Source organism: Podarcis liolepis, assembly GCF_965112155.1.
Source record: "Podarcis liolepis genome assembly, chromosome: 9".
NCBI lineage: Eukaryota > Metazoa > Chordata > Lepidosauria > Squamata > Lacertidae > Podarcis > Podarcis liolepis.
In genome coordinates this window covers 63,481,623-63,494,093 of record NC_139564.1, presented here as the reverse complement: position 1 = coordinate 63,494,093, position 12,471 = coordinate 63,481,623, and positions in this window count along the sequence as shown.

The window sequence follows — 12,471 nt, the reverse complement described above, 5'->3', positions numbered from 1 at the left end:
TGCGTGGAAGAGGAAAGTTGTGTTAACCAGAACTGAAAATTGCATTTAAAATAGTCGTGTAAAGGGATTAGAGTGGAATGAAAATATCCCAAGGAGTCGTTGGCAGGGAGGAGAAATTTCTCTGACACTTTCAAGAGTTCTATGCTCCTTAATTTACTTAATTTTAAGAGGGTTTTTCAGAAGGTTGGTGATTTGAATCCCCGCGATGGGGTTGAGCTCCCCTTCCTCTGTCCCAGCTCCTGCCAACCTAGCAGTTCGAAAGCATGTCAGTGCAAGTAGATAACAAGGTACCACTGTGGCAGGAAGGTAAACAGCATTTCTGTGCGCTCTGGTTCCTGTCACGGTCATGACCTGGCCACATGACCCGGAAAGCTGTCTGTGGACAAACACTGGCTCCCTTGGCCTGAAAGTGAGATGGGTGCTGCACCTCATAGTCATCTTTGATTGGACTTAACCATCCAGGAGTCTTTTACCTTTACCTTTTACATGGGGAGTCCAAACAAAAAAGTTTCTCTCTCTTGCTACAGCATTCTGAACCTCCCTCAGAGGGGGCACCCAGAGAATGGCCTCAGATGAAGACCAAAGAATCCAGGTAGGCTTGTATGTGGAGTGGAACTCTGAACGATATTGGAATCCTGATCTGTGAAGGGCTTTATTGGCAAAACCTATTTGGTGTTTCACAACTTTCTGACTAGTTGCAGGACCTTAGCCAGACCTAGCAGAGTAAACGCAGAATCCACAGAAGCAATTGGCGACTTGGCTGCAGACAGGATAGACGAAGCACGAACCAGGAACTTGTAGTTAGGTGTTTATTATATGCAGTGGACTAGTTACAGGAACAGAACACAGATCTTTAGCTAGCTCTCTCTGACACGGCTCTCAACTCCTACACTGACACACAGAATTCTTAACTAACACATTCCAGTTAGTAGGCCATTATTATCACTCCTTTGAGAGAGCTTGACCAATCAGGGAGCTGTCTCCATGTCTCTGTTATCACCAGGCAGACTTACTCCTTCGCATGACCTTCTGGCTGTCTGCCAAACCGTAATTGACTCTGTGTGAGTAGCTGCACGTACACAGTTTCCCAACAGGCTTTATATGTTAGAATTGGGAGGGGTGATTCTTGGTTTGTTGTTATTTTTACTTTGTATATTTGTGACTTTTATATTGTGATTTAATGTTGTGACCTGCCCTGAGATCTGCAGATGAGAGGTGGTATACAAATAAATACTACTACTACTATTGAACAGTTATTACCAGGTAACAGGTGGGTGGTCATAAAATCACAGAGTCGGAAGGGACCCTGAGGATCATCTAGGCCAACTCCTTGGACTGCAGGAATATGTAGTTGTCCCATATGGAGATTGAACCTGCAACCCTGGCGTTATCAGCACCACACTCTAACCAAGAGAGCTACTGGCTTTCTTTCATTGCTGGCTTTTATTCATTACTGGATTTTATTCATTTTTGTTATATACAGTGGTGCCCCGCAAGACGAATGCCTTTCAAGACGGAAAACCTGCTAGACAAAAGGGTTTTCTGTTTTTGAGCTGCTTCGCAAGACGATTTCCCCTATGGGCTTGCTTTGCAAGACGAAAATGTCTTGCGAGTGTTCCAATTTTTTTTCGCTCCCCCCTTTTTCTAAGCCACTAAGCCGCTAATAGCCTTTTAGCTGCTAATCCGCTAATCCTTTAATAGCCGCTAAGCCTTTAATAGCCGCTTAGCCTTTAATAGCGCTAATCCAATAAGCCGCTAATAGGGTTGCATCGCAAGACGAAAAAACCGCTAGACGAAGAGACTCCCGGAACGGATTAATTTCGTCTTGTGAGGCACCACTGTAAAGGGAAAATAACCAATACATATGTTCTGGGTTGTGTTGTATTGAATCTCTCTCTCTCTCTCTCTCTCTCTCTCTCTCTCTCTCTCTCACACACACACACACACACACACAAACAGAAGCTCTTGTATCCTAAACATAATATTCAAATGCATATGTGCTTAAAAGAAACATAAAAGCATAATTTAAATACTCTTGCTCGCACAATAGCATGAACACCTCATGTAGTTTCCAACTACTTGTCAAACATTGTCAAAAGTAGGTGAGTGGGACATCCACTTGAACTAAGGCTCTTATAAGTCCCAGGGAACTCTTAAAATAGATGAGAATGCAGGTGAGTGCAAGTCATGGAAAGGAGACGTTTTATTGATGTGAAAAGGTTATATGAATTCTTAAAGCACTCCACCTCGGGGGGAAATGACAAAGTGAAACAATACTTTACCAATTCTCCAAGAATCCATTATGTTTTCCTGTCAGATGACATCAGGCTTAACTGTGCTGTCTGAAATCAAAGAATCATGTGTGAGGTTCTTTCAAATGACTCCTGGTGTATAAAGTTGGCCTTGAAAAGTGCCGCTGAAAAGCTCTCACAGTATAAATTGTATCTTGAGCTAGCATATCCACCATTCTGATTTTGTTTTAAGGTCCACCATTGCAAATGAAAATTCAATTGCGAATACAGTTGGTTTTTGTGTGTGTATAGCAATAACACCTGAAGGGAGCAGTGTGAATGGCAGGCAGCGGTGCCAACTTGAATTTTTTTGAGGGAAGGGGACAGGTAAGCCCCACCCCACATAATTAATCACATGGCACATACACACACATTTTGAAAGACAAAGCCCATTAACTTTGGCCTGCAGCCCCCTAAAATATTTTATTGGGAGTCCAAAGGGACCTTGGCCCCAGAAGGATTGTGGTCTGAGAAGAGTCCTGAGGTCCAGATACAAAGGTTAGAAGGCCGTGTTTGGTCCTGTGGCCTAAAGTTCCCCACCCTATTGTATAACAACCACCTCACATGAGATCTGACTCTGTGAAGTGATCTTCTAAGCCAGCATGGCTATGAAACCTGTTTTGAACATTCCACCAAAACGTCATCAACTAAACATGCAGAGGCAATGTAATTTTCTGTTGAGGAGATTAAATAATACTATTACCCTGCTGCCTACAGAGTCTTATAACACAGCCGCCTACAAACCCTTATTAACAATTCAGCTGAGACTACTTAAGAACTAGTTACTCAGGTTTTTTTCCTTTTCTTTTCTTTTTTGCAAATGTGTACTTTTGTTTAATGCCTGATCAGTACAAAATAAGTCTTTTCTATTCTATGATTAGATCGTGGATAAGGGTACTGGCCTGTGGTGCATTGCTGAGATCTGGGTGGGTGGAATTCAAGGAGCTGATGTGATCCAGCTGTGCCCAAAGTCATAGAATGGAGGGGTGCCAGATTGTGGGACAGGAGGAACTTGCTGTGATTAATAAGACATCTATCTCCATCACCAGGAAACCTGTCTGTCTTGGAGCTAGTTACAATGGGCTGCTGGGCCATGGGGACAGTAAACTAGCATTGCTGCTGGTGTACCATCCACCTTCAGAGGTGTTCTGAGCTGTGGTTTTCAAGGAAGCCAGAAAAAATAGTTCTTGGTGACATCAGCATACATGCTGAGGCTCAGGACTTTGTGGCCTCCATATTGACCAAGGGGTCAATGGTTGTCATTGGTGTGACACACAGGGCAGGATACATTCTCAATTTGGACTTTGCTTCAGATGGAGGAAGGGCTGTTTTGGAAAGGGGAGGGGTGTATATTACCCCATTGTCATGGTCAGCCCACTTCCTGGTGAAGTTTGGATCTACACCTCTGATTACAACACCGTACCCTCCAACATTTTCATCCCCCAAATCAGGACGTCAGGTGGCGTGCACCTTCTGGTCCCGTGCTTTGGCAATCGTCAGCAGGGTCATCTGGACCAAAAAACGGGACATTCTGGGATCCAAACAGAAGCTGGCATTGGCTTCTGTAGTCCAGAATGACTTAGACTGGATGTTTCAAGTCTTGGCAGAAAGACCTATCGAGGTTATTTGGCAGTACGACAAACCTAGAATTAAACATAAATTATTAACAGACAGCAAAAACAGGGGAGGACTTGCACTGCCAGACCTGAAACTTTATTATGAATCGGCTTTCTTAAGTTGGTTAAAGGACTGGGTGATACTGCAAAACTCAGATTTATTAGATCTGGAAGGTTTCAATAATCGTTTTGGGTGGCATGCATACCTGGGATATGAGAAAGTTAAAATTCATAGAGCCTTCCTGAATCATGTTCTAAGGAAGCCACTATATAAGGTATGGGAAAAATATTAAGATCTACTGGAACCCAGAACTCCTTGGTGGCTATCCCTTTTGTAGGCGAAAGCAGTGAAACGGAAAAATACGGATACAAACTGGGCTACATATAAAGATATTTTAGAAGAAGAACATAACAAATTGAAAGTGAAAAAATACGAGGAAATAAAACATCACCTGACAGGCTGGCTACAATATTATCAATTAAACAAGGTGTTTAAGATACAGTGGTGCCTCGCAAGACGAAAAGAATCCGTTCTGTGATTCTCTTCGTCTAGTGGTTTTTTCGTCTTGAGAAGCAAGTTCATTAACGGATTAGAGGATTAACGCTATTAGCGGCTTTTAGCGGCTTATCTGCTGATCGGATCAGCTGATAAGCGGCTTAGCGGCTTAGAAAAGGGGGGGAGGGGAAAAAAACCAGCAGGAACTCGCAAGACATTGTCGTCTTGCGAAGCAAGCCCATAGGAAATTTGTTTTGCGAAGCACCTCCAAAACGGAAAACTCTTTCGTCTAGCGAGTTTTCCGTCTTGCGAGGCATTCGTCTTGCGGGGCACCACTGTAGATAAGAAAAAAGGTTTTGCAATGGAAGAATCAAAGGTAGATAAAGAATTAATACAAAATGAAATCCAATAGATTTCTAAATGTCTTGGGGCTCTCTACTCCAGTAGATAGTGCAGGCAACCTGGCATTCTATGGTAATGTATAAACAGTACCTGTATAAATAGGAGTGATATGAACTCAAGAGAGGGGACAGTTGTCCATGCACCCTAGCAATACCCTTGGAAAGTGGTTATTTTTCAGTTGCATTCAGAATATGGGAATCTGTTTTGCTATTTGTAGCCAGGAATTTTCTGTTGCACCACCCTCCCTTTACAGCTCGTAGTTAAACAAGGTGCTGCATGTAGCTAATATGCATTTTCAATTTCTTTGGTCTGATGATGATGTGATACTTGACAGCTTAACTGCGACCTGAATGCAGTTCTGATCAGATGGGAGGTAAAATCCACATGGTCGGAATTCAGCCCAGATGCTTTGAGGCTGTAATGTAAAGCAAATGTATATAATTTCCAGTTTCCCAAATGGTTCATCTCTATGGGTATTTTATTACTTTATATGTATTTTATCTAAAGTGTAGCACAGGGTGGGGGTAGATAATACCATCAGTCAGCCACCTGAAGCATCGCAAAGCAGAAGATGCAGCTACCTTAAGTGTCTCCATTCCCCAGGAGTAGGCTTATCTCATAATAAACATAACTCTTGGAGTCCTCTTCTCTCTAACAGGATGGGAGCTTTTTATATATCATGTAAATTACTGTCTATGCTGGATATAGCCAGATATGCTTAAAATATTTCACATGAGGCAATGCCAGAAATAAATCTAACCGACTCGGTGTGTTTCCTAGAACATGTTTCTCCTGTTTTTAGCATACAGTCCTGTGATGAAAATATAAATTGAGATGTATTTTGCTCTTCAAATAGTATTCAGATGCTCAGCCAGGCACCATACGGTGAGGACAGTGGATTGCGAGGCTGTTTCAACGTTTCAGGGTACAATGTTTCAGAAATCCCAATGCAATCTTCCCTTCTCCTGAGATGATTGGCTCTGGAAAGTGCTAAGGTCCATATCTTCCTCCCAATGTAACTTTGAATCTAGATGCATAAATTAATGTATGTAGGTGGTATGCAAATATGTGCCTACTTTTTGGTGGTTCATTTTCTCTTTTTTGAGGGGGTGATGCTTAAATGGCCACCCTACTGTAATATGATGGAGGATGTCAGGGATTGGAATCAAGACAGTGAGAAGGAGGAGACGGAATGGTGGAGATCACTGGCCCCCCTTTCTCCTGATGCTGCAGAAGGAGAGAAATGCAGTACAGTCATACCTCGGGTTACAGACACTTCGGGTTGCATGATTTCAGGTTGTGCACCATGCCGAACCCAGAAGTACCAGAATGGGTTACTTCTGGGTTTCGACACATGCGCATGCACAGAAGGGCTAAATTGCACTTTGCGCATGTGCAGAAGTGCCGAATCATGACCCGTGCATGCACAGACGCGGCACTGTGGGTTGCGGACACTGCAGGTTGTGAATGTGCTTCCCGCATGGATCACGTTTGCAACCTGAGCATCCACTGTATTGAATTAAAGCGGGGCTTTGTGGAGTTTGAGGGAAGTCACAGCTCAGAGACAGATGGACAGAAGAGTTGGGAAGTGTTAGAAGAAGGGGGTGATGTGGAAGGGCAACCAGCTGACACGTTGTCACTGGATCGTATTTCTGATCCCTCTTCCCCCAGAACTCAGTGTTCGTTAAGGGTGCAGGAACAATGGAATCAGAGACATTTGACCATGAGTGGCCACCGGAAGTGAAGATGCTGTTGCTAGGAAGGAGGGAGTGTGGAGCCCAGTTTGGAGCAATGCCATTGTTAAGGCTTGTTGGCGTTCTTTCGTCTCTCGCTTTTAAGATTGAATAAAACTCATTAAAATGACTCCACCTTGTTTTCTCTGCTCTTGGTGCAACTGGGGGAGGAATAGCTTTCCCGAATTCTGGACAGAGCCTGGACAGAAAGGCAGGAGGATGAAAGAGAGGAGCCCAGGTCAAACACCACAGGAGGAGTGTCCACTGACATTATGGGAGACCCCGTAAAGGACCCTGCAAACAGCCCTGCCTTGAAGTATCCATCAAATAAGAATACTGCAGATATCATATGTAGTTTCACCACAAGCTCTGGCTCTCACAAGGCCCACAACGTCTGTGCTGAGCATCTGAAGATCTCCTGCTTCTCTCCACTGCAGATAGGAAAAAAAGTATTCTGACAAGGAGGGACAAGCCTTGTGAGGAAACAGCTACCTTGGTTTGGTACAGTGGTGCCCCGCAAGACGAATGCCTCGCAAGACGGAAAACTCGCTAGACGAAAGAGTTTTCCGTTTTGGAGGTGCTTCGCAAAACGAATCTCCTATGGGCTTGCTTCGCAAGACGAAAATGTATTGCGAGTTCCTGCGGGTTTTTTTCCCTCCCCCCCTTTTTCTAAGCCGCTAAGCCGCTTATCAGCTGATCCGATAAGCCGCTAAAAGCCGCTAATCCGCTAATAGCGCTAATAGCACTAATCCGCTAATCCGTCAATGGGCTTGCTTCGCAAGACGAAAAAACTGCTAGACGAAGAGAATCACAGAACGGATTCTTTTCATCTTGCGAGGCACCACTGTAATTCCTTCTATTTAAATTTGAGCATTGCACATCAAGCCCCATGCAAAGGAAATCTCTCATTCAACAAACCCTGAGAAGGTTACTTGTTTTGTGACACTGCAAGCTAAAGACCCATGGGTTCTTTACATGGGACCTTATTACTGCTTAAGTTCCACTTTATCATCCTGTGGCTGTCATCGTTTCATCAGCAGAGGCCTTCCATTACACGTGTGGATTCCGGTAGTGCACCCAGAAATCTGGCTGTGCAAAGCATGAATGATAACGTAGGGGAAATTTTTTTTAATGCCCATTGGGCCATCTGCCTCTATAACTGTTACCATCTGGATGAAACTAGGGGTGGAGGAAAGGGGTGCGGTGGGTGTGGTCTGCCCCAGGTGTCACCACTGGGGGGGGTGACAAAATGTCAGGCGGCACTCACTGCAGGGCTTGCAGCGTGCCCGAGCCACACATCTCTCCTGGGCGAGACACGGTGGCTTGGGTACACGCAGGCTCCGTGCTGCCCAAACGGTACATCCGCTGCCTCCCCTCCCCCCAGGTGTAGGGTGACTGAGTGGGAGGAGGCAGGCAGACTCTGGAGGCCCCACGGTATGCCCTATCCCTATGGGCAGCTCGCCCTGCCCTCGCCCCACCCCTATGGGCAGCCCCAGGTGCCTGAGCAGCTTCCTCCACCACTGGATGAGACTTTATTTTATTTTTAAAAAATTTGGGAGGTACTCATAATTTACTAGTTGGTTTCGCTCTCTCCTTTAAGAGAGGAGAATTGTGCCATTAAGATTTTAATGCTTCCTTTAAGGCTTTTAGATTTCAACTCAGTGAAGCAGTGACCTGCATTGAGACCATCCGCATTTTTACTCAGAATTACGAGACCCACAGTATTCAGTGTGACAAACCGCAGAAGCCTATACATTTCAATGCAGCTTACATCCATGTAAAGAGATCTAGGAAGCATAGGAGCTGACTCCAGGGGTTTGTAGTTGCTTGGGCACCCACAATTATATAATTGTGGGGGGCGGGCACCACAAAGTCAATGAAAAATGCTGGCAGGGGGCAGAGGTGCTGCCTCCGAAACAGAAGCAGTTCATCTCCACCAGGGCCAGATTTAGGTTAGATGAGGCCCTAAGCTACTGAAGGTAATGGGGCCCTTTAAGTGTTCAGCTGTCCTTTGTCAACAACAAATTGTCGCTGGTTTTTTTGTGTGTTGAATATATGCTATATGGTAATTTATAGATGTAAAGGTAAAGGTACCCCTGCCCGTACGGGCCAGTCTTGACAGACTCTAGGGTTGTGCGCTCATCTCACTCTATAGGCCGGGAGCCAGCGCTGTCCGCAGACACTTCCGGGTCACGTGGCCAGCGTGACAAGCTGCATCTGGCGAGCCAGCGCAGCACACGGAACTCCGTTTACCTTCCCGCTGGTAAGCGGTCCCTATTTATCTACTTGCACTTAGGGGTGCTTTCGAACTGCTAGGTTGGCAGGCGCTGGGACCGAACGGCGGGAGTGCACCCGACCGCGGGGATTTGAACCGCCGACCATGCGATCGGCAAGTCCTAGGCGCTGAGGTTTTACCTACAGTGCCACCCACGTCCCTTAATTTATAGATGTAATAGGTACCTAAATCCATTTGCACGTAATAAAATATGTCTTTTATCAAAGTCATTGTTGAACTGAAATACAATTAAGAAGAAGTATATTAATAGTGAAATACAATTAAGAAGAAGGATGGGGGGGCAAGAGAGTGGGGCCCTAAGCTATAGCTTGTTTAGCTTATACGTAAATCCGGCACTGATCTCCACCCTCCTAAGCCAGCCAGCGAGGCATCCTTTTCCGGGGAGTGGGGGGCGGGGCTCAGAGAAAGAGACAGAGGCAGAGGTGATGGACTAGATGGAACTGGCAGAAATGACTGGCAGAATCCGAGACCAGGGAGAAGAGTCGGTGGAAGAAGATTGGAAAAAGTTCAAAGATTATTTACAGAAACACTGTAAAATTAATGAATGTTAGAATGATGTTGGATAGAAACTAAGTGGTCTTTTGCTGTCATGCTATAAGGGAATATGAGAAAATGGTTATTAATGGTTAAAAAAAAGTAATGTTATAATATTTAAAAATTGAAGATTAAGATGAATGAAGAGGGGAGGGATTTGCTGAATTAACAATTGGAACTGGAATACAGAAAAGGAAGGTGTGAAGAGGTCCAGGAAATAAGCAAATGAAAAATATGTGATGGAAAGATTGAACTGTTTTTTAACTATTTTTTATTTTGTATTTTTCTTTTTTCTTTTTTTCTTTTTTTGTATTTTTTTGAAAATCTTAAAAAATATCTTATAAAAAAAAAGAGGCAGAGGCAGAGGCAGAATCTTTCTGCCTCTGAGTCCAAGCCCCTTCCCGCGGAAAAGGGTGCCTTGCTGGCTGCAGATAGGAAGATAGGAGGAGGAAGAGGAGTCGTTGCCATCACTGGCTGCTACTGGTGCCATCAGCTGCCGCAACACAGGTGTGCGACGTCATACGCACACGCCTGCGCATAGTGCATGAGATGTCACACACACTATGTGCAGGTGTGTGCGTGTGATGTCTGCATTGCAGCGGTGGGCACCCACAATCCTGTGGGGAAGATGGCACCCCTGCTAAGAAGCCTAACTCCCTAGTAGATGTGGTTAGGACTAATACAGTGGTACCTCGGGTTACAGATGCTTCAGGTTACATACGCTTCAGGTTACAGACTCCGCTACCCCAGAAATAGTACCTCGGGTTAAGAACTTTGCTTCAGGATGAGAACAGAAATCATGCTCCAGCGGCGTGGTGGCAGCAGGAGGCCCCATTAGCTAAAGTGGTGCTTCAGGTTAAGAACAGTTTCAGGTTAAGAACGGACCTCCAGAACGAATTAAGTACTTAACCCGAGGTACAACTGTACATAAATCCTAATTAACAACAGATCTACACTGCAGTAGCCGCCGCCAGACTTCGGAGCTCCCTGCCTTCACCATGCTTTCTCAAAATGTTGACAGATGTTTCTACCTGGGCTTTAGCTTCTGGTTGATTTTAATTTGTTTTTGTGGACGTTTCCTAATAACTCATTTTAAAGGGTCTGTTCTGAACAGACTCACATTGCAAGGGAAAGCTGAGTGTAGGTGTTAATGCTCTCTGGACTTTAAGGCTGATTTCAAAAAGCTTAAGGAGCTGCCGGGTAGGGTACTATGGTGAAATAAAATACTAAAAGAGATAGAAGACCAAGATGGATGGGGGTTTCTTAAATGTGAAATATTAAAGGCACAAATGCAGACAATTCCAACAAGAAAGAAAAGTGAGAGGCTCCTAGAGAAACCAGTGGGACTGCATAAGAAGCTTACAGATGAGCTGAGATTTAAGAAGGACATGTATAAGAAATGAAGGAAAGGGCAAATCACGAAGGAAGAGTATACCTGAGTGGCCAACAGTTGTAGGGAGATGGTCAGACAGGCAAAAGCTCAGAATGAACTCAGGCTTGCAAGAGTGGTTTATTATTATTATTATTATTATTATTATTATTATTATTATTATTAGACGCGGGTGGCGCTGTGGGTAAAACCTCAGTGCCTAGGACTTGCTGATCGCATGGTCGGCGGTTCGAATCCCCGCGGCGGGGTGAGCTCCCATCGTTCGGTCCCAGCTCCTGCCCACCTAGCAGTTCAAAAGCACCCTTAAGTGCAAGTAGATAAATAGGGACCACTTTATAGTGGGAAGGTAAACGGCGTTTCCGTGTGCTGCGCTGGCTCGCCAGACCAGCTTCGTCACGCTGGCCACGTGACCCAGAAGTGTCTTCGGACAGCGCTGGCCCCCAGCCTCTTAAGCGAGATGAGCACGCAACCCCAGAGTCGGTCATGACTGGCCCGTACGGGCAGGGGTACCTTTACCTTTACATTATTATTATTATTATTATTATTATTATTATTATTATTATTATTATTATTAAAGGTTTCTCCGGCTATGTTCAAAGCAAGAGGAAAAACAAGCAAGTATTAGGTTCTCTACAGTGGAGAAGATGGAGAAATGATAGAACGACAGATAGAAGGCAGAACTGCTCAACACCTACTCAGAGATTCTGACTAAACATCATAGAATCATAGAGTTGGAATAGACCACAAGGGCCATCGAGTCCAACCCCCTGCCAAGCAAGAAACACCATCAGAGCACTCCTGACATATGGTTGTCAAGCCTCTGCTTAAAGACCTCCAAAGAAGGAGACTCCACCACACTCCTTGGCAGCAAATTCCACTGCCGAACAGCTCTTACTGTCAGGAAGTTCTTCCTAATGTTTAGGTGGAATCTTCTTTCTGGTAGTTTGGATCCATTGCTCCGTGTCCGCTTCTCTGGAGCAGCAGAAAACAACCTTTCTCCCTCCTCTATGTGACATCCTTTTATATATTTGAACATGGCTATCATATCACCCCTTAACCTCCTCTTCTCCAGGCTAAACATGCCCAGCTCCCTTAGCCGTCAGAAGGACTCTCATTCCTTGGAAGCTTTTAAGCAGAAGTTGGATGGTCATCTCCCATGGATGCTTTAGCTGAGATTCCTGCATTGCAGGGGGTTGGACTAGATGACCCTCATTTTCCCTTCCAAGCCTACAAGTCTACAGTTCTATGAATACATAAAATAATAAGTCAATAATCAGCTGGGCTGTTTTCCAAGTAGTGTCCACAGCATACATGCCAATTGTTATATCATAAAATAATTTTAGTAGAATTTCATAATGTATCCCTTTGAAATATCTTCAGAATTATTTTGTGATGATAGATAGAAAATGCATCTGGTGTGTGAGTGTGTAAATGCAGAGAAGCTTAATGATGAATTTGCATGGTCTTAAATCAGTTATACTTATAAAAATGTTATTCAGAGCTAATCTCACTTTGCATATGGTCTCTCTAGATACCTTTATTCTTGAGCATCCTTCCTGGAATTATGTACAATAGATCACTTGTGCTTTCTGCTCAGTTAAAAAAAAAATGGATTTTTTCTTTCTTTCTTTCGTTCCTATTTTGGCACTTGTCATGCATTTCTTTTTCCTTTTCTGGTTTGTTTTTTTATAGTGAGCTTTCTCAGATGAACGC